Source organism: Hyperolius riggenbachi, chromosome 4, assembly GCF_040937935.1.
Source record: "Hyperolius riggenbachi isolate aHypRig1 chromosome 4, aHypRig1.pri, whole genome shotgun sequence".
Classification (NCBI taxonomy): domain Eukaryota; kingdom Metazoa; phylum Chordata; class Amphibia; order Anura; family Hyperoliidae; genus Hyperolius; species Hyperolius riggenbachi.
Window position 1 is genome coordinate 85,272,820 of NC_090649.1, and position 22,491 is coordinate 85,295,310.

The 22,491-nt window shown below is 42.8% G+C and overlaps 2 long non-coding RNA genes across 2 annotated transcripts in view; one reads left to right on the plus strand and one right to left on the minus strand.

Moving 5' to 3' along the window:
• The window catches only part of LOC137570402 (uncharacterized), a 223,646-nt gene that overhangs the window by 109,523 nt on the left and 91,632 nt on the right, over nucleotides 1-22,491 (minus strand). The gene's annotated exons all lie outside the window — the stretch shown is intronic.
• Nucleotides 8,202-22,491, plus strand: part of LOC137570403 (uncharacterized) — a 45,420-nt gene continuing 31,130 nt past the window's right edge. The window contains exon 1 of the long non-coding RNA XR_011031022.1: nucleotides 8,202-8,279. This is a non-coding gene — a long non-coding RNA (uncharacterized lncRNA). The remainder of the gene's footprint in view (nucleotides 8,280-22,491) is intronic.

Here is a 22,491-nt window from a genome sequence, read left to right on the forward strand (position 1 = left end):
TGGTCACTTCCTCTTTGTCAGTAATGTTCAAAAAGTGCTTTCCTTCAATGTGCATCTCCCTGATTGTGCCATTAAGTAGCCAGTCTCTTGGCTTGGCTCCAGAGCAGGTGTTGTACTAGTGATTTATTTCACATAAGCCACTCTAGATGTTTCAACACACATTAAAATAAGTCCTACAACAGAGAGACAATGAGTCATGTCAGTTAAATTGTGAATGAGCACATCCAGATTGGGCATGTGCAAGGAAGGTACCTGCATGCCCAGTAGAACGACGTGCTTGTGCATGGAGGAAGACAGCTGTGCACAAGTGGGTATGTTCTGCTGGACATGTACGGACCTTACTCACACATGCCCAGTGTGGATGAGCTCATCCACAGCCACACTGGCAGCCTGAACAAAGCTATTCAACAGTGGAATAGATATAGAGGAGCCTGCACCGGAACAGTGTCTGTAGGATGATTCAGGAAGCCTCTAGACCATCCACAACTGAGTTAAGTATTTAACTTTTTTTTTTAATGTTTCACTTCTGGGTTGCTTTAACTGTTCAAGTCTCTATTGATTCTGCAATAAGATGGGGGACTTTACTCTCTTTTCTTTTCCAACTGTTTCACTCTCTGCAACTACTAAAGATTTAGACTATAGGTAAAATTACATAGTTAGTTTGGTTGAAAAAAAGACATCTGTCCATTAAGTCCAACTAGAAAAAAATAAACAATGATAACAATAATAAAAACAAAAACAGGAACCTGAACCCGTACATATCCCAGTTGATCCAGGGGAAGGTGAAAACCATTACAAGACCTGGGCCAATTAGCCTTAAAAGGGAAAAATTCCTTCCCAACTCCAGATGGCAGTTAAATAAATCCCTGGATCAACTCTTCCGGGACGTACCTAATAATTATAGCCGTGGATACCTTTCAATTCAAGGAAAGCATCCAAGCTCTCTTTAAATGCAAATATAGAGTTTGCCGCCCATAACTACTTCCTGAGATAAGAGATTCCAGATTTTAACCACTCTCACTGTGAAGGACCCCTTTCTAAATAAATGAGAACATTTTTTCCCTCCATACACAAATCATGTCCCCCTTGTTCGTCGTACAACTCTAGGGGACAAAAAGCTCATCTGCCAGTGCCAAACTTTTGTATTGCCTTCTGATATATTTATACATGTTATCCTCCCTGGCGTTCAATTTCCCCAGGATTTCTGTGCAAAAGTGATCCAATTAATTTTCATAGCCTTTTTTTTCTTGTAACTTGCCAAAATGTGTCAAGAAAGGGTCTAGTATACAGTGCAGGAGAGTATTAACGTTTATGTACTTCAATACTGTTCACAGCATGTTTTGTATTGATGTGTATATCCGTCAGTACCGCTAGGGAGGTCAGGTCATCTCTCAGTCTCCTTTTTTCCAAGCTAAATAAGGCCAGTTTGTCCAACCTTTCTTGGTAAGTGAGATCTTCCATCCCTCTGATTAATTTAATTGCCGTTTTTTTATCCGTTCCAGAAGGTCAATGTCCTTTCTGTGGTGCCCAAAACTGTATTCCATACTCCAGATGTGGCCTCTCAGTCCGGTGCACGCAAAATGTTGCATAGGGTTTAATGACGTTGCGCGCGTAAACTTTGCGCGCAAAACATTGCGCGCAAATTTATTTTATCATGCCTAAACTGAGTTTAGGCGTGATAATGGGCTTTTCACCAGCGTGCTAACAGTTAGCACGGCTTTGTGAATCAAGCCCCTTGTGTCCAAAGTCCAAACGCACAACTGGGACATGGCAGTTTTCAGCCCAGACACCTCCAAAAAATTACACAGCAACTGTGTTTTGGGTTAAATATAGGTGGTATCAGCACAGCAGCAGTGGCCTGTGGCACCCTGGCGGTGGGAGCAGCAAAGGCAGTAGGAGCAGGGCAATGCAGCAGCAGCTGAAACATCTGCCAGGAGCATGCCGGACGTGGCACTTGGCAGTGGCACATGGCACGTGGCATGTGGCACTTTGCACTTGGCACGTGGCACCTTGGCACTTGGCACTTTGCACGTGGCACTTTGCACGTGGCACTTTGCACGTAACACTTTGCACTTTGCACGTGGCACTTTGCACTTGGCACTTTGCACGTGACACATGCCAAGTGCCACGTGCAAATTGCCAAGTGCAAAGTGCCATGTGCAAAGTGTCATGTGCAAAGTGCCACATGCAAAGTGCCGAGTGCCAGCCAGACAGCAGAGGAGAAGACACTAGTGCACACTAACTGTCACTGCTCACAGCACAGCAGTTCTGTAGTAAGCTAACACAGTAGTACTATTACTCTAACAACTACTAGCACTGACTGCAGTACTACAGTACTAACTACACAATAACACTGTAATCATATTCCCTAACCTAACCTATACTGTAGCTAAGGCTAGCTGGCCAGCAGGCAGCAGCTGGCCTGGTCTGTGCACAGCACAGACACATAGCAGCTGCAGCAGCCCTGCAGAACACACTCTGACTGTCACTGAATGAAATCAAGCTAGCTAATCTAATTAACAATACAACAATAGTGTAGTGATAGTGAAGGGGTTAATCACTGAACAGCTTTAGGTTTATCACTGTATACAGCACTTGCTAGGCCAGCAGCACTGGAGCATGTCTCTTAGTGAGCATTCACAAGCAAGGATGAGATTCTCATCATGGCAGCCCTCCTTATTATACAGGGGGGAGGGGGCTGGCCAGGGTTCCCTTCTGTGATTGGGTGCCAGGGCTTAGGCTGGGAGCCCTCTGATTGGCTCAATGAGGTCAGGTGGGGCTGGCCAGGGTTCTCTTCTGTGATTGGTTGCTAGGGCTTCTGCTGGGAGCCCCTGGGAGCCTTCTGATTGGCTCAATGATGTCAAGGAGGTCATCTCCTTAGTTTCAGTATCTCAATAGTCAGATTTCTGCGGATATCCGCGGATATTCGGATTGCCTGCCAACTATCTGCAGATAGCTATCCAGATTTGGGCCCAGGTATCCGGAATTCGAATCTTGCTGTGCAGCACTGCCGGCCATGCTTGGAGGGGTCACCTGCACTTCCCAGCCTCCCTCTCCAGGGTGCTTCTACAGGGCTTCCGAGCAGTGAGAGGGCTTGTAGCGCTGTGGCTTCCCAGTTGATGGGGGCATGAGGGAGCCTCCCCGTGGCGCCCCTGGATAGTGCTAAATGTTGCACAAACTAATCCCCACAGGGCAACCGTCTTAGACCCTGCATATTATGGCATGCGAAAGCAAATGCAAATTTGCATGAGCATTGTCTCGTGATTAAAGTGAACCTCGAGACTAAAAATCGACTCAGCAGCACTGAAAAGGCCTGGTGTTTCTTTAACAGTTTAACAGCATCAGAACTTTGTTTCTCTTATACAAGATTCATCTTTAGCTGCACAGAAGAAAACTGCCCGGGCATTTTTCCCCTGATGCTGTGCAAAGCATGATGGGATTTCTGATGTTGTTGCTTTCGTTCTGCTGTTTTGGTGCAAATTTTTTTCTCTTACATTTTGAATTTGACATTTGAACCCTGAGGTGCGCAGCTGGGAGGGGTGATCAGGACACAGGACAGTTGGAATTGTGTCTCCTGCTCCCTGTCACCTCCTTTCAACCAAAAAGATGGCTGCCCCCATGACAAAGATGGCAGCCCCCATGAATCACAAACATTTGCCTGTTCTTTTAAAACAAGATGGGTAAGAGATTATATTACCTATCTATTCTAATTAACATAACTAATGTAACTTAATGACAGTATGTTTGTTTAGGCTGAAGTTCCCCTTTAAGTCAATTAGGCCAAATTTGCAAAGTCAGATATATCAGGTTTTAACTGGGTGTTTGATGCACACATTCCTCCTGTGCTGCTTTATTGTAAATTATAATGGCCATTGGTGAAAAACATCACAGTTTTTCAATCACAAATTTTACCTAAAACATTAGCAAACCTTTTTTTCATGTTCAGATTGGGAAGTAGTTCAGATTGGGAAGTAGCCGCCCAATGCCCGAGCCTTTGTGGCCTTTTCAGAAATCCGTCCCATTGAAGTTATCAGCCCATACACTGCGCAGATGTTCCTGAACATGACACCAGCTCAGTTAAATAATCCTGAATTTCTTTTTAGATAACCAATAGAATTACATGACTTAGCAAAAGCTCCAAAGCCATAAATATATCTAAAAACGTAAGTACATAAATCAAAACTGTGAGTCTTTTTCCAGGGCCTAAAGACGGAGCTCACTTGACATGATTTATTAGCAAGACTACATGCAATAAAATATTCTTTGTTCTACAGAGAGAAGCAGTTGTCCTTTCCTACTGTCCAGGTGTCATGCGTCACCTCCAGGCTCTGGCACTGGCGCTTTCTAGGGAGTAATGCCTGAGTCCTGTTAGCATGAGGATTGGATAGGATTAGAGTAGGATTTATGGCTATGAGTATGTAGATTACGTGATTACTGCTTCTCTATATACGCTGGCAATTCCTAGAGCACATATTCCTGAAGCAGCAAAAACTCTCTCCAGCAGCCTGCTTGTGGCTGGATAGTGTAATGGTTAAGGGCTCTGCCTCTGACATAGAAGACCAGGGCTTGAATCTCGGCTTTTCCTGTTCAGTAAGCCAGCACCTATTCATTGAGGAGATCTTGGACAAGATTCCCTAACACTGCTACTGCCTATAGAGCGCTCCCTAGTGGCTGCAGTTCTGGTGCTTTTAGTCCACCACCAGGAGAAAAGTGTGATATAAATGTTCTTTGTCCTACCTTCTGCCTGGACACCGTGCCATAATAACCCATAAGGCATCCTTCACATAACAGAATCTCTTTGCTGTTTCCATTTTTGCTAATTTGTGTTCCCACACACATCTAATGCAAGTCAGTGGCATCGCATTTGACTTGCGCTGCTTTGCAAATTTTCAAATACAAGTTTTCTGCAGAGAGAAAACATCCTACATGTATGCTTTTTTTTTTTATCGAAATGGACATGCGACGGTGAAGTTAATTCTATACACTTTCATGTAAATTAATTTAATTGGTATGCATGGGAAAATAGTAATGCAAACATTTGCATAATAACAAAGAAAAAAAAATCAGATGCAAGAAATTGCAATTGGCTTGCAGGAATATCATTACATGGCGTTACAATGTAATGATTTATAAATCAATAATAATAATAATAATAATAATAATAATATTGTGTTTTGCTACAGATAACAATAGATACAGTGTGAAAGAGGTACTAAAACTTGTATGGCCTTGTTTGCACTGCATGCGTTTCGATCTTATTTTTTCTGCAGTCTCTGATCGGTCCAATGTTTCCGAGTTCTGTGATTGGGCTAAAATTACAGAGTTTTGGTAATGTGGTATTTCTGCAGAAATCCAATATCCGCTTTCTGATTTCTGATCGGAAATGCTGAAATTTAATTTTCCTGAAATCCAAATGAGCATCCCTACTGCTAGCTATTAACCTCTAATTTACAAAAAAAAAAAAAAAAAGGTTTGGTGTGTTATCCTCTAGAGACAGCAAATCCCCCAACTTAATTACAGGAGAAAATATATTTTTATCACAACTGGTGTGCATGATTAGGTCACTCACTACACAGAATTGCTTCAAGGTCCTAGAGATGCTTGGCCATGCTGCCCATGCAGTATCAATGTAAATATCCAGAGCTCTTTTGGAGGGACAGCTCCTCTTTTGGAACCCTGACCCTCTTTCTTTCGCATTTGTCCCTTTTTCAGGGCCGATGTAAATGCATATATATATATATACATACATACACAGTGGGATACGAAAGTTTGGGCAACGTTGTTAATCGTCATGATTTTCCTGTATAAATCGTTGGTTGTTACAATAAAAAACGTCAGTTAAATACATAATATAGGAGACACACACACAGTTACATTTGAGAAGTGAAATTAAGTTTATTGCACTTACAGAAAGTGTGCAATCATTGTTTAAATAAAATTAGACAGGTGCATACATTTGTTCACTGTTGTCATTTTATTGATTCCAAAACCTTTAGAACTAATTATTGGAACTGGCTTGGTAAGCCCAAACCAAATTGGCTTGGTAAGCCCAGTAACCCCTGACCTACATACACAGGTGAATCCAATTATGAGAAAAAGTATTTAAAGGGGTCAATTGTAAGTTTCCCTCCTCTGTTAAATTTCTCTAAAGAGTAGCAACATGGGGGCCTCAAAACAACTCTCAAATGACCTGATGACAAAGATTGTTCATCATCATGGTTAAGGGGAAGGATACAGAAAGCTGTCTCAGAGATTTCAGGTGTCTGTTTCCACAGTTTGGAACATATTGAGGAAATGGAAGACCACAGGCTCAGTTCACGTTAAGGCTCGAAGTGGCAGACCAAGAAAAATCTCAGAAAAACAGAAGCCACAAGTGGTTAGAACAGTCAGTCAACCCACAGACCAGCACCAAATACCTACAAGATCATCTTGCTGCAGATGGAGTCACTGTGCATCGTTAAACCATTCAGCACACTTTACACAAGGAGATGCTGTATGCAGAGGAAGACTTTTCTCCGCCCACAGCACAAACAGAGCCGCTTGAGGTATGCTAAAGCACATTTGGAAAAGCCAGCTTCATTTTGGAATAAGGTGCTGTGGATTGCTGAAAAAAAATTGAGTTATTTGGGCATAACAAGGGGCGTTATGCATGGAGGAAAAACAACACAGCATTTCAAGAAAAACACCTGCTACCTACAGTAAAATATGGTGGTGGTTCCATCATGCTGTGGGGCTGTGTGGCCAGTGCAGGGACTGGGAATCTTGTCAAAGTTGAAGGATGCATGGATTCCACTCAGTATCAGCAAATTCTGGAGACCAATGTGCAGGAATCAGTGACAAAGCTGAAGCTACATCGGGGCTGGACCTTTCAACAAGACAACGACCCTAAACACTGCTCAAAATCCACTAAGGCATTCTGTTCTAATGTTCTGGAATGGCCATCTCAGTCCCCAGACCTGAATATAATTGAAAATATGTGGTTTGAGTTAAAGAGAGCTGTCTATGCTCGGAAGCCATCAAACCTGAATGAAATAGAGATATTTTGTAAAGAGGAATGGTTCAAAATACCTTCAACCAGAATCCAGGTTCTCATTGGAACCTACAGGAAGAGTTTAGAGGATGTAATTCTGCAAACGGAGGATCTACTAAATATTGATTTTTTTTATTTTTTGTGGTGCCCAAATTTATGCACCTGCCTTATTTTGTTTAAACAATTATTGCACACTTTCTGTAAATCCAATAAACTGCATTTCACTTCTTAAAGAGACACTTAAGTCAGAAAAAAAAATGAGGTTTACTCACCTGGGGCTGCTGCAAGCCCCCTGCAGCAGTCCTGTGCCCTCGCAGCCACTCACTAATCCTCTGGTCCCCCGCTGCCAGCTAGTTTCGTTTTTGCCGACAGGCCCGTCAGGACTGGCCACGCGTAGCTTTTTCCGCATTCCCGACTGTAATTAGCGCTATTGCGGACCACATTACAAATGCATAGATATGCGGCAATGCGTATTTTTGTACGCGGTGCGGCCCACAATAGCGCTAATTGCAGTCGAGAAGGCGGAAGAAGCTACGCGTGGCCAGTCCTGACGGGCCTGTCGGCAAAAACGAAACTAGCTGGAAGCGGGGGACCAGAGGATTAGTGAGTGGCTGCGAGGGCACAGGACTGCTGCAGGGGGCTGGTAGAAGCCCCAGGTGAGTAAAACTCATTTTTTTTCTGACTTAAGGTTCACTTTAAATATCACTGTATGTGTGTCTCCTATATGATATATTTAACTGACATTTTTTATCGTAACAAAAAACGATTTATACAGGAAAATCATGATGATTTACAAGGTTGCCCAAACTTTCGCATCCCACTGTATATATATATATATATATACATATATACAGTATATATATATATATATATATATATATATATATATACCTTTAAATCGGCCCTATTTATTTTTACTGAAAATATTCTATTGACATCTTTTTAAATTGACATACTGTATTTATTATTTTCAAATGTTAATATGAAGGAAGCATAGTGATGATAAAAAGGACCAAGGTGGTTTGAATTGTAAAATGACTTCCTTTTCTTATGAATAGTTTATGGTATGCCTGACTAGGTGTGTAGTGGGTGTGACTAGGGGTGTGGCAGGGGTGTGTCTTAATCATGTCCCTTTTTGTTATATTGTTTGTTATCTCATCTGTTGGGAGGCATGCATACCTATTTATGAAGGGTGTGTACCTGCCGGAGAGCATGCCCAGGTAGAGAAGGTAGCACAGAAGTAACACGGGTATTACTGATGCCATTTTGCATTGAGAATAGTGGAATAGCTATGAAATCATGATGAAATACCCTAGGAATGAATAATAAATTAACTTATTCTGGAAACGTAATTGCTCAGGAAGTTATTCGTTTTACCTCACGAATAGCAAACCGACCTGACTGAGGTGAACTGAGGTATCCGTGGGAACGGCAGACAGGAAGTGAGAGATAAGAAGATGATTTATTATTGATTATTTTATTGTAGCAAAACAAAGCCAGAGTGAAAATGTGCATAATTGTCAGGTATTTCATCAATGATGAGTCAGTAATATAAAACCAAGATAGAATTGTGCCTTCTATTTACATGCATCTGTATTAGTGAGGATGACACAATATACTGGGGAGTACTGGGGAGGGCACAGTGTAAAACTGTCTCTAGCTGGTAGACGGATGGCATACGGTATATAGTGTGTTCTCAGTCAGGTGCTGCTGTTATTTACCTCACACCTCAGGCTCTGGGAAAGCAGGCTGCTGCAGGGAATATCTATGTTGTAGTCAGCGACTGCATTAATCACTGGAGCTGGGGGATAGGCTGTGGGGGATATACTGAGGGGGACATCTGATCTACACAGCAGCCATTACAGCTATGATACATGGGGAATCTCTCATCACCTGATTACTGCAGACAAGCATGGCATCATAAGTAGATCCATTTATCTTCCATGAATTTGCATTAGATACTATGCTGCTCTGGGCGCAGGTTTGCTCTATGTGTTGTGTAAATGTAACGTTTGTCTAATGCATCTGTGATATAATGACGAGTCCACAGAAATTTTGATTTCTGGAAATGGCAATTACCGATTCAGCGGATTTTCACTGAAAACCAAATTTCCAACAACGATTACCAATTTCCGCAGAAAGGGTTTTTTAAAATCATTTTTGCTAATAAAGTTATGCAATTTTATTTTCAAGTTGTTTTTCTGAATCAGTTATATTTTGCCTATGTCCTCTATTATGCGTAAATCCTTGATACACTACCAAATGCTGTGATTTTTCAAATACTTTTGAGTTGGAAGCATTGGACCAATCAGAGAATGTGGTAGTTTACCACAGAAATCTTGAGTTTTTACCAAGTCTTGTAATTGGTCTATAATTTCAGCGGTATTCAAATTTTCATGGGAAAAAATTCTGCAGCCTGCGATAGGGCCAATACTTTCGCCCTCTGTGATTAGACTAAAATTCCCAAGTTGCGGAATTGCGGCTTACCACTGTGGTAAGCCCATTTCCGATTGCAAACTCGAAATCGATATTCTACGGAACCTCTTCTTAAGTACAGGTGAAACTCAAAAGATGTGAATATCAAGGTGAAATAAAAAGGTGAAACTAATATGTGAAGTAGACTCATAGCATGCAAAGCGAGATACTGCAAGACTTTGTTATAATTTTGATGATGATGGCTTACAGCTTATGAGAACCCCAAAATCAAAATCTCAGAATATTTAGGTCCGTACACACGCCGGACTGGAGGCAACGACGTGTCCGTCGTTGCCTCCCGCTGGGTGGGCGTTCAAACGACAATCCGGCGATCGCTCAGAAACAGCTGTATCAGTCCGCCGACAGTGCGTACACATGCCGGACTGTCGTTGGAACGCCCACCCAGCGGGAGGCAACGACGGACCCGTCGTTGCCTCCAGTCCGACGTGTGTACGGACCTTTAGAATATTGTGAAAATGTGCAATACTCTAGGCTCCGCTTTCAAGTGTCAGACTCTAATCAGCTAATAGAGACAAAACACCTACAAAGGGTTCCTATTTCATATATTAGTTTCACATTTTAAAGTGGACCTGAACTCTTGCACAGGATACAAGGAAAACATAATAGAAATGCAGCCTGTATGTATTTAAATAGTTTGGCCTGTGTAATTCCCCCTCATTTGTGTCTAATCACTAGTTGTAATTCGATCTCCGCCCTGCGTCACATGACCGTCTATAGCAGATAGGCAGATAAGCCCATTTGAAAGCACAGGCTGTAAACAATATGTCTGCTTCCATGAATCAGGAAGTAGAAACAGTGCAGATTTATTTTAGGATTTGTTCATCTGTCCTTTTACCCGATTTTATCTTTTGGTGTGTACCTAGCTTTAGAATAGACCTTATGAGGAAAGCATTAAACTGATGGTAAGGCTGCATGTGAGCAGCTTTGCTATCATAGCAGGCATCTACTTCGACCCCCCACTCCCAACTTACTGGCTCAGGTCCTTGTTTCCACCACCACCCTCTGTCTGTGAGTAGCATGAAAAAAACATGGTCTGGACCTGCTATTCCTTCCCTGCCCACTGCACCAGTGTGGGCAATGGCTACATGGGCATATTGAAAGGGAGCAAAACGTTTAGACTGGCTATTTCTGTGGCACTAGCAGCACTGCAAGGCAAGTAGGTGTTACTTTATGTAAACATTAAACCCTACTCCACAGTGCCTTTTCTGTAGGGCATTGTACACAAGGGGCCTGATTCACAAAGCGGTGCTAACAGTTAGCACCCTGGTGAAAAGCCCTTTATCACGCCTAAACTCAGTTTAGGCATGATAAGTTTAGGTGTGATAAGTTTAGGTGTGATAAGTTTAAGTTTAGGTGTGATAAGTTTAGGCATGATAAGTTTAAGCACCAACTGCGTTAGCACCGCAGTGCACAGCTGATCAAAAGTTTTGCGCTAGCAAAGTCTGGTGCACTAAGCATAGAGTTTAATGGCGCTGCTTTGCGTGCGGGACTTTGCACGCTATCTACACTTATCTAAACTTATCACGCCTAAACTTATCACACCTAAACTTATCATGCCTAAACTGGCTTTTCACCAGCATGGTGCAATGGTTATCACGCCTAAAGTCTTTTAGGCATGCTAACTGGGTTAGCACCGCTTTGTGAATCGAGCCCAAGGGATGTTTGGAAAACAGATTTCCGATTCCTCGGAAAGTTCAATTTCTGCTAATGCCGATTATCAATTCCTGTGGATTTCTGATTTCCCAGGAGTCTTTTATTTATTTTTTGGCCTTTTTTACATTTGCTGATTGGGCAAAAACTTCTGAGTTGTACACAACACATGGGTAGGTCCACTTTAACCACTTAAGCCCAACTGGACGAGATTTCCCCCCCGTGCGCGCCCCCGCTGCTGGCCGCTAGCCCACCGATCAGTGAAAGGGATTATAAATCCCTTTCGCTGATCGGACCCCCCCCCGGAGAAAAGCCGACAGCGTCTCTTCAGATGCTGCGGCTTTTCTGAGCTCTGGGCTCCTTTCTTCTGCCTGGGAGCGAGATCGATCGCTCCCAGGACTTTTTGATTCTGGCCATCTTGTGGCCAAATAGCAAATTACACCTGAAAAAAAAAAAATTCAAATTAAACATATAAATATATTTAAAAAAACCCTGTTTACCTCCCACACCAAAAAATACCCACATACAAGTTTAAATAAAAAAAAAAAAAAAAAATTACAATAATAAAAAAAACAAAAAAAAACATAAATAGTTACCTAAGGGTCTGAACTTTTTAAATATGCATGTCAAAGGAGTATATCAATATGATTTAATAAATTATGGGCTTCTAAACAGTGATGGACGCAAAACGGAAAAAATGCACCTTTATTTCCAAATAAAATATTGTCGCCATACATTGTGATAGGGACATAATTTTAACGGTGAAATACCCGGGGCATATGGGCAAATACAATACGTGAGTTTTAATTATGGAGGCATGTATAATTTTAAAACTATAATGGCTGAAAACTGAGAAATAATGAATTTTTTCCATTTTTTTCTTATTCCTCCTGTTAAAATGCATTTACAGTAAAGGGGCTCTTAGCAAAATATACCACCCACAGAAAGCCTAATTGGTGGCGGAAAAAACAAGATATAGATCAATTAATTGTGATGAGTAGTGATAAAGTTATTGGCAAATGAATGGGGGGTGAAAGTTGTTCGGATGTAAAAAAATTTCAACCCTTCGGGCTTAAGTGGTTAATTGCTGCTGCCACTTGACTTCGCCATGAAGTAGCACAGTCAACGCAGTGCAATGTTGGAAAGTGTCCTGCAGGGATTCCTCCCGAAGAATGTAGTGAATCCTGCATAATTTATGTTGTGAAGGCATGTTAACATATTAGTTACATACCTAGAGTTACACATGTTAAGCTGTTTAATAATAAATGGCTGTAAGGCTTGGTGGTGTATTCTCCACAGTCAGCATGCAACGCATGAGCTGGCGTGGAGGAGGTACACACACTAGCACCAGAAAACAGGCTATCCCTAGTATAGTGGAGGGGAGGACTGACTCCAATAGGAGATTGTGGCGCACAGAGCCGGTGCAGATCTGACAGCCACAAACAATGCTTTCGTAATAACGTCTCAGCGCAAAGTAGCGCTGAGCGCACAAACCAGAACTGAGGAGATCAGGACAGGTAGACAGAATGAACGCTTGCTAGCTAGCGGCTACTTAGCGACAGCAAGCGTCCAAAACCAGACAGACTGGAATGAGGCAGCCAATGCGCTGCGGCGATGGCGTGCCTCACAAAGACAGGACAGGACAGTCAGAAAATAGCAGGATTAAGATAGATAAACGTAACACAGATAAATATACAATAAGTATGTTTTCCTAGCGTATTACAATTACAGCTATCAATGAAACTATTTGTAACGTCTGACTAACATATGTATATATCGGCAATGAACCGATATATGACATAAGCAGGAACGCTGACTAGGAATGGAGTAATACAGGGAACAGGACTCAGAAGGATTCGCTATCTCTTCGCAGAGATGAACGCAATCCACAAACGGTAACAGAACAGGATTCAGAAGGATTCGTTATCTCTTCGCAGAGATGAACGCAATCCACAAACAGGACCAGGAACAGGATAACTAGCTCAGCACGGGTGTTCACGGTATGCGCAAACTACCAAAACGTGCTGGAAAACTGACTAACTGAACACAGGAAATAAACAGTTCGTGTACGTATATATCAGCAACACTGATATATCAACGTAACACAAATACAAGGAAAATAATAAACGTGCTGGTATGCATATATATTGGCAATGAACCAATATATGATGCAAAGACCAGCAAAGTATCTTTAACAAGAAACACGATCGGGGGCTAAAGCGACAGCAAGACAGGCTTAAGCTGAAGCTATGAAAACCCAAGGAAACCCTGCAGGAAGCAGATCTTTATACTGAGGTCATCCAATGGGAGCAGACATGCAGATTCCCACACAGGTGAATGATAATCAGTCACAAGCTGACAGCAGGGAAAGACAGACAAGGCTATGCAGCTTGCATGGAAAGACATCAGAACTGCCTGAGCTGCAGCACTACTTCCAGCAATAGCTGCTGCAGCAGCGATCATTACAGTACCCCCGCCTTTAAAAGCGAATTCCAGACGCTTTTCAAAACTGAAATTTCCAACAAAACAGTCTGACTGATAATTCATGATGACCGGGACAGCCCGGCAAGACCGAATTCCAGAATCAGTCCCCACAAGACTGGACCCATCAGAACCAGAACCTACAGAACCATGCCCATCAGTACTACAAGCCCCAGTGTGACACCCATCAGAACCATGATTTCCAGAAGAAAGCCCTCCGAAACTCCCTGAGCGATTCCCACCGCCTTCCAGGAACCGTTCAGAAACGCCAAAGCCTTTGTAATGCCCACCGGTACTGTCTTTACCAACACAAAACCCACTGTTGAACCAGTCCAAGGCACCAGGACAAGTTTTCTCAGAGACCTCCCAGAACACCTTGAAGCTCCAAAGAGATCCCCATAGGTCAGAATGCCCCTTAGGCTCACATGGAGAACTATCAAGAACCCCTATGGAACCTAGGGCAATTCCCAAGTCAGGGCCACAAGGACAAACATCAATATCAGGGCTTTCAGGGACCAGAACCATCTCTGGGCATGCAGGCAGACTGGCAACATCAGAACGTGTTCCCACTAAGGAAGCATCAGAGCACGCTAACACCTTAGACACACTTGGGCATTCTGGCACACAAAGAACATCTGGGCATGTCAAGGAACTGTGAGCCTCAGGGTCAGCCAAGACAGGACCAAAACCAGGACTGGCCAAAAAAAAATCATCATGACTAAACTTCGCAACTACTGGACTTTTACACGAGAATGCTGGATCAGACTTAGATGTCGCTGATTCCAGCAAAGTCAGTAACAAATCAGATTCAGGGGCACTAACAAGACAGGACAAATCTTCTGATGTATGCACTGAACCAGATAGGGACTCCACAACTACCTCTGGACTGGGCAGAGACTCATTTAATACACTGGATTGGAGCTCATGAGGCGCTGCAGAACAAGTCAGTATTGCAGCAGCCCCCACTGGACTAGGCAAAACTGAGGAATTCCCTGGACAGGAAGGGGACTCTGGAACCTCTGCCACAGCGGCCAGAGAACCAGAATCTTTCAGGATACAGGGCTGGGTTTCAGGAACACTCATCAGACCGGACTGAAATTCTGAGATTTCTATTATTTTGACCAGAGAATCAGAATTATCCATGTTACAGGGCAAGACTTCTGAAACATTCAGAGGACAGGGCTGGAGTTCCTCGGCTGTTACAACACTGGAGAGGGACTCAACATTGGTTAAATCAGACTGTGTACAGGGCAAGGTATCTGACACACTTGCTGACGAGGACAATATTTCAATGGCTTCTGCTTTGCTGGGCAGAAATTCATCAAGTTTTATTAGAGCAGACTGTAATTCCAAAACAGCTGCTAGACAAGTGAATATTACTGCAACACCAAATGAGGTAAGCAGTGCTTCAGCCTCCTCTGCTAGAGGGTTTAAAGTATCCAAAGTACTGGGTGAAGCATAAGACTCTGCGACCACAGCTTCACTGGACAGGATCACTGAACAGTCCATATTGCAGGGCAAAACCATGGAAGCACCTGCTGGACAGCATAATGATTCTGTGACCTGAGTTTCATTGGAGAGATCTACTGCACAATTCATGGTACAGGGCAAATTTATTGGAAAATTTTCTGAACAAGGTAATAATTCTGCGATTTCAGGTTCACATAGCAGATGCTCTGAGCTATTCACAAAACTAGAGCGAGGTGTAGAAACAGGAAGATCAAGACACAATGTTTGCGCATCTGAATCACCATTCATTTGTAAAATTGGAAAATTCAGATGCTGGGGTTCTGAGTTTACTAGACAGGATTGCTGGGACTCGGAAACTGATGTAGTGCATCTATTGGCATCTGCTGGATCAGACAGGAGTTGCACTTTATTAACACAGGTAATTTCTGCAGAAGTGTTTGCAGAGACAGGCAAGATTTTTCTGGTGTCTGTTTCACTAAACAAAGAGTCATGAGTACTGGCTAGGCTGGACTCAGAAGTCAGCAGGACCTCTGGATTCTCTGCTGAGAAATTTGTGCAGGGCAAAGTTAAGAAAGTATCAGTGGCTTCTGTTTTACTGGGAAGTAACACTGAGTTATCCATGGTACAGGGTGGAGTTACAGGAACATTCACAAGACATGGCAGGGACTCAGTAACTGGAGAAGTGGGACAGTCTCCAATTGACAGTGTGTCTTCCCTGGTATCAACTGATTGAATCGCATAAAAATCATCCAAAATCATTTTCCACACATCGATCAATGGAGCCACAAAGTCATACCCACACACACCAGTTTTTATTAGGTTATAGGCAGACTTAATGCATGCATTCAATACTAATTCACCTTTTGCACTGTAAAATTGACAAAATGAACTTGAATCATTCTTCCATTCATTGACCAGAGCTTCCATCTCTCCTTTCTCAAATGGAGGATTCCAAGCATACTTAACAGGCAGATCATGGTTTGCAGATATGATTGTGGCAGGGACATATATTGGGTTAATTAGCAGGTGATTGGCAGATTCCTTATTCTTAAGAATCTCTAATACCTGTAGCAAGTGTTTAACTGTAGTGTATGCAAACTTTCCTTGCTTCACAAATAAGTTGATTTGTTCAATACTCTGTATTATCTCATCATAATCATACTCAGATAATTCTTTTAAACAAAAATCTTTATTTTCCCTAGCCAGGGAGGAAAGTTCATTAGTAGTTTCATAAGTCCATTTAACTCCCCTGAAAGACAATTGCATTTCATTATCTGTTAATGGCAGAATCTCATTATAGGTCTCAGTCGCTAAGGATAACGATTCTGCAGATTGGACACGTTTCTTAGAACGTTTGCGTTTTGCCTTTGACCTTGCGGTTTTTGGTGATTTATTCAAAGCTGCAGGAAAATTATCAGTAACACTTTCTGCTTGCTGCTCATTCTTGCAAGCAATTGAAGGAGCAGCTGATTGGCCTGCTGCCAGGAGTTCATTAAGAGGAAAAGGCAATGGATCTATGCGCAACCAGTTATGGATCACAAACGCTAGAAATTCCAGCGGTCTATCTTTCAAATCGGAATGATTGAGAACATCAAATGCCCACTGGAATAATTCCCCTTTAAACAAAATATAACTTAGTTGGAGTGCCCAGGTTGAAACAGGAGTCGCTTGGAGATCAGGATTGGTCAGGAACCTGGCACATTCAGAGAAAAACTCATTTTCTGTTTCAGAGCTAAGTTCTTCAAATTTCTTAAAGGAACAGGAACCATAATTAACAGTGTCATACTTTCTGGGAATCCCCCCCACAATGGGGATTGGTAATGGGGTTTTCATAATGTAAGGCTTGGTGGTGTATTCTCCACAGTCAGCATGCAACGCATGAGCTGGCGTGGAGGAGGTACACACACTAGCACCAGGAAACAGGCTATCCCTAGTATAGTGGAGGGGAGGACTGACTCCAATAGGAGATTGTGGCGCACAGAGCCGGTGCAGATCTGACAGCCACAAACAATGCTTTCGTAATAACGTCTCAGCGCAAAGTAGCGCTGAGCGCACAAACCAGAACTGAGGAGATCAGGACAGGTAGACAGAATGAACGCTTGCTAGCTAGCGGCTACTTAGCGACAGCAAGCGTCCAAAACCAGACAGACTGGAATGAGGCAGCCAATGCGCTGCGGCGATGGCGTGCCTCACAAAGACAGGACAGGACAGTCAGAAAATAGCAGGATTAAGATAGATAAACGTAACACAGATAAATATACAATAAGTATGTTTTCCTAGCGTATTACAATTACAGCTATCAATGAAACTATTTGTAACGTCTGACTAACATATGTATATATCGGCAATGAACCGATATATGACATAAGCAGGAACGCTGACTAGGAATGGAGTAATACAGGGAACAGGACTCAGAAGGATTCGCTATCTCTTCGCAGAGATGAACGCAATCCACAAACGGTAACAGAACAGGATTCAGAAGGATTCGTTATCTCTTCGCAGAGATGAACGCAATCCACAAACAGGACCAGGAACAGGATAACTAGCTCAGCACGGGTGTTCACGGTACGCGCAAACTACCAAAACGTGCTGGAAAACTGACTAACTGAACACAGGAAATAAACATCCACGGTCTCCTTATATTGTTCCCACGTGGTCTGCATGCAAAATATTAATTGCATGGGTAAAAACTCTTTAGCCCAGTGCTTTAATTAGAATTCTAAATTGGTTCTATGACATGAATGTATTACTTAGTGTGGGAAAGGGCTAATGATCTATTAAAAAAAGGACCAAAGCAAAGACCTCACATGCAGTCTGCATCAAAATTTGGCGAGTGTGGCAAGGTTGTTATGAGGCGTGGCCAAGTTATAGTGGGCAGAGCCGAGTCATCCACAAGGCAAACCTAGACAGTTGCCTAGGGCCTAGAGAGAGTCTAGGGGTCTGGAGGATGAAGCACGTGGTTTTGGTGCATTGAGCTCACTGCGCATAAGGATAGTTTGGGGCTCTGGCGGTTGCCGGACCCCGAATTACATCACCCTCCAAAGCTGCGACAACTCGTAGGGGAAATAGTATTTAACGCCACCGGGGAGTTTTGCGGCAGCGGGGAGAAATGCCATTCGGCTCTCCCGGCACCCAACTCACTGACGGCCGTACAATACGTACGCCTGGAGGATGCTAGCCCCCCTTCCCCCCACCACCAAATCTTATTAAAGAAAGCCAGGTGATCATCAGCGGGTTTTCATGTTATCCTTTTCTGATAGTGGGTGTGTCCTGTAAGAATAAGGTGTGACAATAGCTCAGTCATTCAGTTACAAGATTACCAATGAATACAGCAACAACTATGTCAAAATATCCACAAAGCTGACCTATAAATGATGACAGGTAAATATCAATCACATGGAAATATCTCTGGTTATATTCCCCACCTTCCCTCCCCAGTGCCCTTGTACACCTCCCAGTTGAGGCATTGCATCATGCCAGTGGAAAGCAGGAAATTTGGGCGCATGAGGCAGGTGGGCAAAAAGGGCGCCGCCATTGACTCCCATATTAGATATCGTTTAACAGGCGCCGAACAGGAAAATAGGGTGCCCGTGATAATTTATGTTTTCAAACTGCATCCGTGATAATTAATGTTTCCCAACTTCGCCGGCGAACAGTAACGTTTACACATAAAATAATAGTTATTTATAGTTTTGAGTTAAATCGTTATGTAATCTTTAAATAATCACTTTTCATAAATCATTATTTTCAACATATAAAGCCGTCAACAAATAAATTGTAATATACTTTTTTTTTTTTTATTAACACTCTGTAAAACATTATCCACCAAATAAACTGCGCAACAACAAAATCATAATATATCGTTTTTCACACTTAATACTTATTATTATTTAGTATTTATATAGCGCCAACATCTTACGCAGCGCTGTACAGCATATACATTGTCTTGTCACTAACTGTCCCTCAAAAGAGTTCACAATCTAATTCCTACTATTGTCATATGTCTATGTATGTATTATGTAGTGTAGGTACTGTAGTCTAGGGCCAATTTTAGGGGGGAGCCAATTAACTTATCTGTATGTTTTTGGGAGGAAACCGGAGTGCCCGGAGGAAACCCACGCAGACACAGGGAGAACATACAAACTCCTTGCAGATAGTACCCTGGCTGGGATTCGAACCAGGGACCCAGCGCTGCAAGGCGAGAGCGCTAACCACTACGCCACCATTCTACTTATAAAACACTATTGTCCATCTGATGATAAACCGAGCAATAGCTAAATCTGACGAATAATGGTTACAAACATACTAAACATATCTATCGTATTTAACTAAAACATTATTTAAAATGTTAGCACTTACTCTTTGTAAAACATTATTATCCACATAATCAAGCGATCAGTAGTACATTGTAATATATTTTTTACAGTCACTATTTGTAAAACATTATTATTCACACAATAAAGTAATCACTAAGGAGGGATTTAGGGTTAGGCACCACCAGGGGGATTTAGGGTTAGGCACCACCAGGGGGGTCTTAGAGTTAGGCACCACCAGGGGGGTCTTAGAGTTAGGCACCACCAGGGGGGTCTTAGGGTTAGGCACCACCAGGAAGGTCTTAGGGTTAGGCACCACCAGGGGGGTCTTAGGGTTAGGCACCACCAGGAGAGTCTTAGGGTAAGGCACCACCAGGGGGTTTTAGGGTTAGGCACCACCGGGGGAGATTTAGGGTTAGGCACCACCGGGGGGAGGGGGTCTTTGGGTTAGGCACCACCAGGGGGTCTTAGGGTTAGGACCACCAGGGGAGATTTAGGGTTAGGCACCACCAGGGGAGATTTAGGGTTAGGCACCACCAGGGGAGTCTTATTCACACAATAAAGTAATTACTAAGGAGGGATTTAGGGTTAGGCACCACCAGGGGGGATTTAGGGTTAGGCACCACCAGGGGGGTCTTAGAGTTAGGCACCACCAGGGAGGTCTTAGGGTTAGGCACCACCAGGAAGGTCTTAGGGTTAGGCACCACCGGGGGGGAGTCTTAGGGTTAGGCACCACCAGGGGAGTCTTAGGGTTATGCACCACCAGGGGTGGTCTTAGGGTTAGGCACCACCAGGGGAGATTTAGGGTTTGGCACAACCAGGGGGGGTCTTAGGGTTAGGCACCACAAGGGGGTCTTAAAGTTAGGCACCACCAGGGGGGTCTTAGGGTTTGGCACCACCAGGGAGCGGGTCTTAGGGTTAGGCACCACCAGGGGGGGTCTTAGGGTTAGGCACTACCAGGGGAGATTTAGGGTTCGGCACCACCAGAGGGGTCTTAGGGTTAGGCACCACAAGGGGGGTCTTAGGGTTAGGCACCACCAGGGGGGGGTCTTAGGGTTAGGCACCACCAGGGGGCGGGTCTTAGGGTTAGGCACCACCAGGGTGGCGGGTCTTAGGGTTAGGCACCACCAGGGGGGTCTTAGGGTTAGGCACCAACAGGGGAGTCTTAGGGTTAGGCACCACCAGGGGGGTCTAAGGATTAGGGATAGGTAGAGGGAGGGTTCTGTGTGAGAATAGGGTTAGGTTTAGTTGTAGTAAAATGTTAGTAATATTTACTGAAATATTTTTTGAAATATGTGAATTAAGTTTTAATCTGTACTAAATGACTTCCTTAAAGGTTTATTAATTGTATAATAAAAATTGTTACAAAATATCATTTAGAAACTTTATAGTAGTATAAAATGTAAAGATATGTTTTTGGATCCTGATCTGCTTAAATCATAAAATAAAATAAAAAATAACAAACAGTACTTAAACATCGTTTATGTAAAATCCATTTTAAATCATAATAATTATAATCATCATTGTGAATATACAAACGCTATTGTAATTTTCTGTCTATAATTACCATACAGAGAATAGCAATTTACCAATACAACATTCCATAGACATTATTTAATGATTTGAATTTGTAAAACATTATTGTAAACGAAATATTAAAATATAATTGTTTTATAAACAATGTTTCAGATTAACAATTACACCAGGCACCCTTTTTTCCCGACGCCCTTTTTGCATGTGCGCATCCCAGTGTACCAAAATGTATGAACAACTCCTCCCACATATCTCACACTGAAGTGAAGTGCAGTCAATGTACAAAACGTGTATTTCAATGTATATCTATTAGTTACAGCACACTACAATCTATCCTAAAGGGTCCCTGAGCAGAGGAATAAAATGGAAATCTGAACTCACCTGGGGCTTCCTTCAGCCCTCCGTAGCTAGCAAGGTCCCTCAGCGTCCTCTGGGTCCGCTGGTGACTGTTAGGTGCAGCATGAGAGTCAATCTAGACTCAACGTCCCTTGACTGTACAAAGATGGTGTCGTAAATCTCGACACATGAAATTCTTATGTCTAAAAGACTTGTATCAAATTTATTAGGACTAAAACAAACATGAATCACAACCTAATGCCTGTGTCAGACTCCAGACCAGGTGGGTGTCTTTGCTCATCCTCCCCCAATAGTACTGTCTACATGCACGTATCTTGTACAGACAACTATATGCCTGGGTGCACAGTCAGTGAGGTGTAGCTGGCCCTAAAAAACCGGATATGATCGCATAGGTGTTATTTGTGGTAAATTAACAATGTTGTGTGAGGTTGAGTATTTGACCAATTGACAATGAATAATGACACGACCAGAACAGAGCCGAAAGATTTGCTTGTGTATGTCGGCCTGCTTGCACATGCAGTGATCATTTAAGGTCACCCTCACATATATAACAGTTAGAGCCGGGGGTAGTATATACAAGGATTAGGGAGTGCAATACATATTTACAGTGCTAACAGTTCTCGACATACTTCATCTTAGTTAGATTTCGTCATGAGCAAAATAACGTGCAAAAAATAATAGATAGAGAACCCCCCACCACCACAATATCCCCCCAGCAGCATAGAGCTCAAGTCAGAGCTCTATAAATATGTATTATATCCTCACCAGAAATTGTGACAGGAAAATCTAAGTTTTGTGATAAACGGTAGAAATAGGCAAATAACATTTGTGTTTTTTATGTACAGTAGCGCTTTTTCATTTAAGTGTCATAAGTAGGGATAAAGTTATTGCTGATTAACAAGGGACATAGGTAAAATGTCAAGCATACAGTAAAAAATGGCGCGCAGTAAATAATGGCGCACCGTTCTGCCGATTATAAAACGCTATTTACCGTTTTAATGTAAATACATTAAATGGTAAATAGCGTTTTATAAAACAGCAGAACGGTGTCCCATTGAAAAATGCAGGGAGCTAGCAGAGGGGGTCAGGCTGGCAGCGGAGGTCGGGCTAGAGAGACAGCGGGCAGTGGGCTGGCAGCGGGGGTCGGGCTAGAGAGACAGC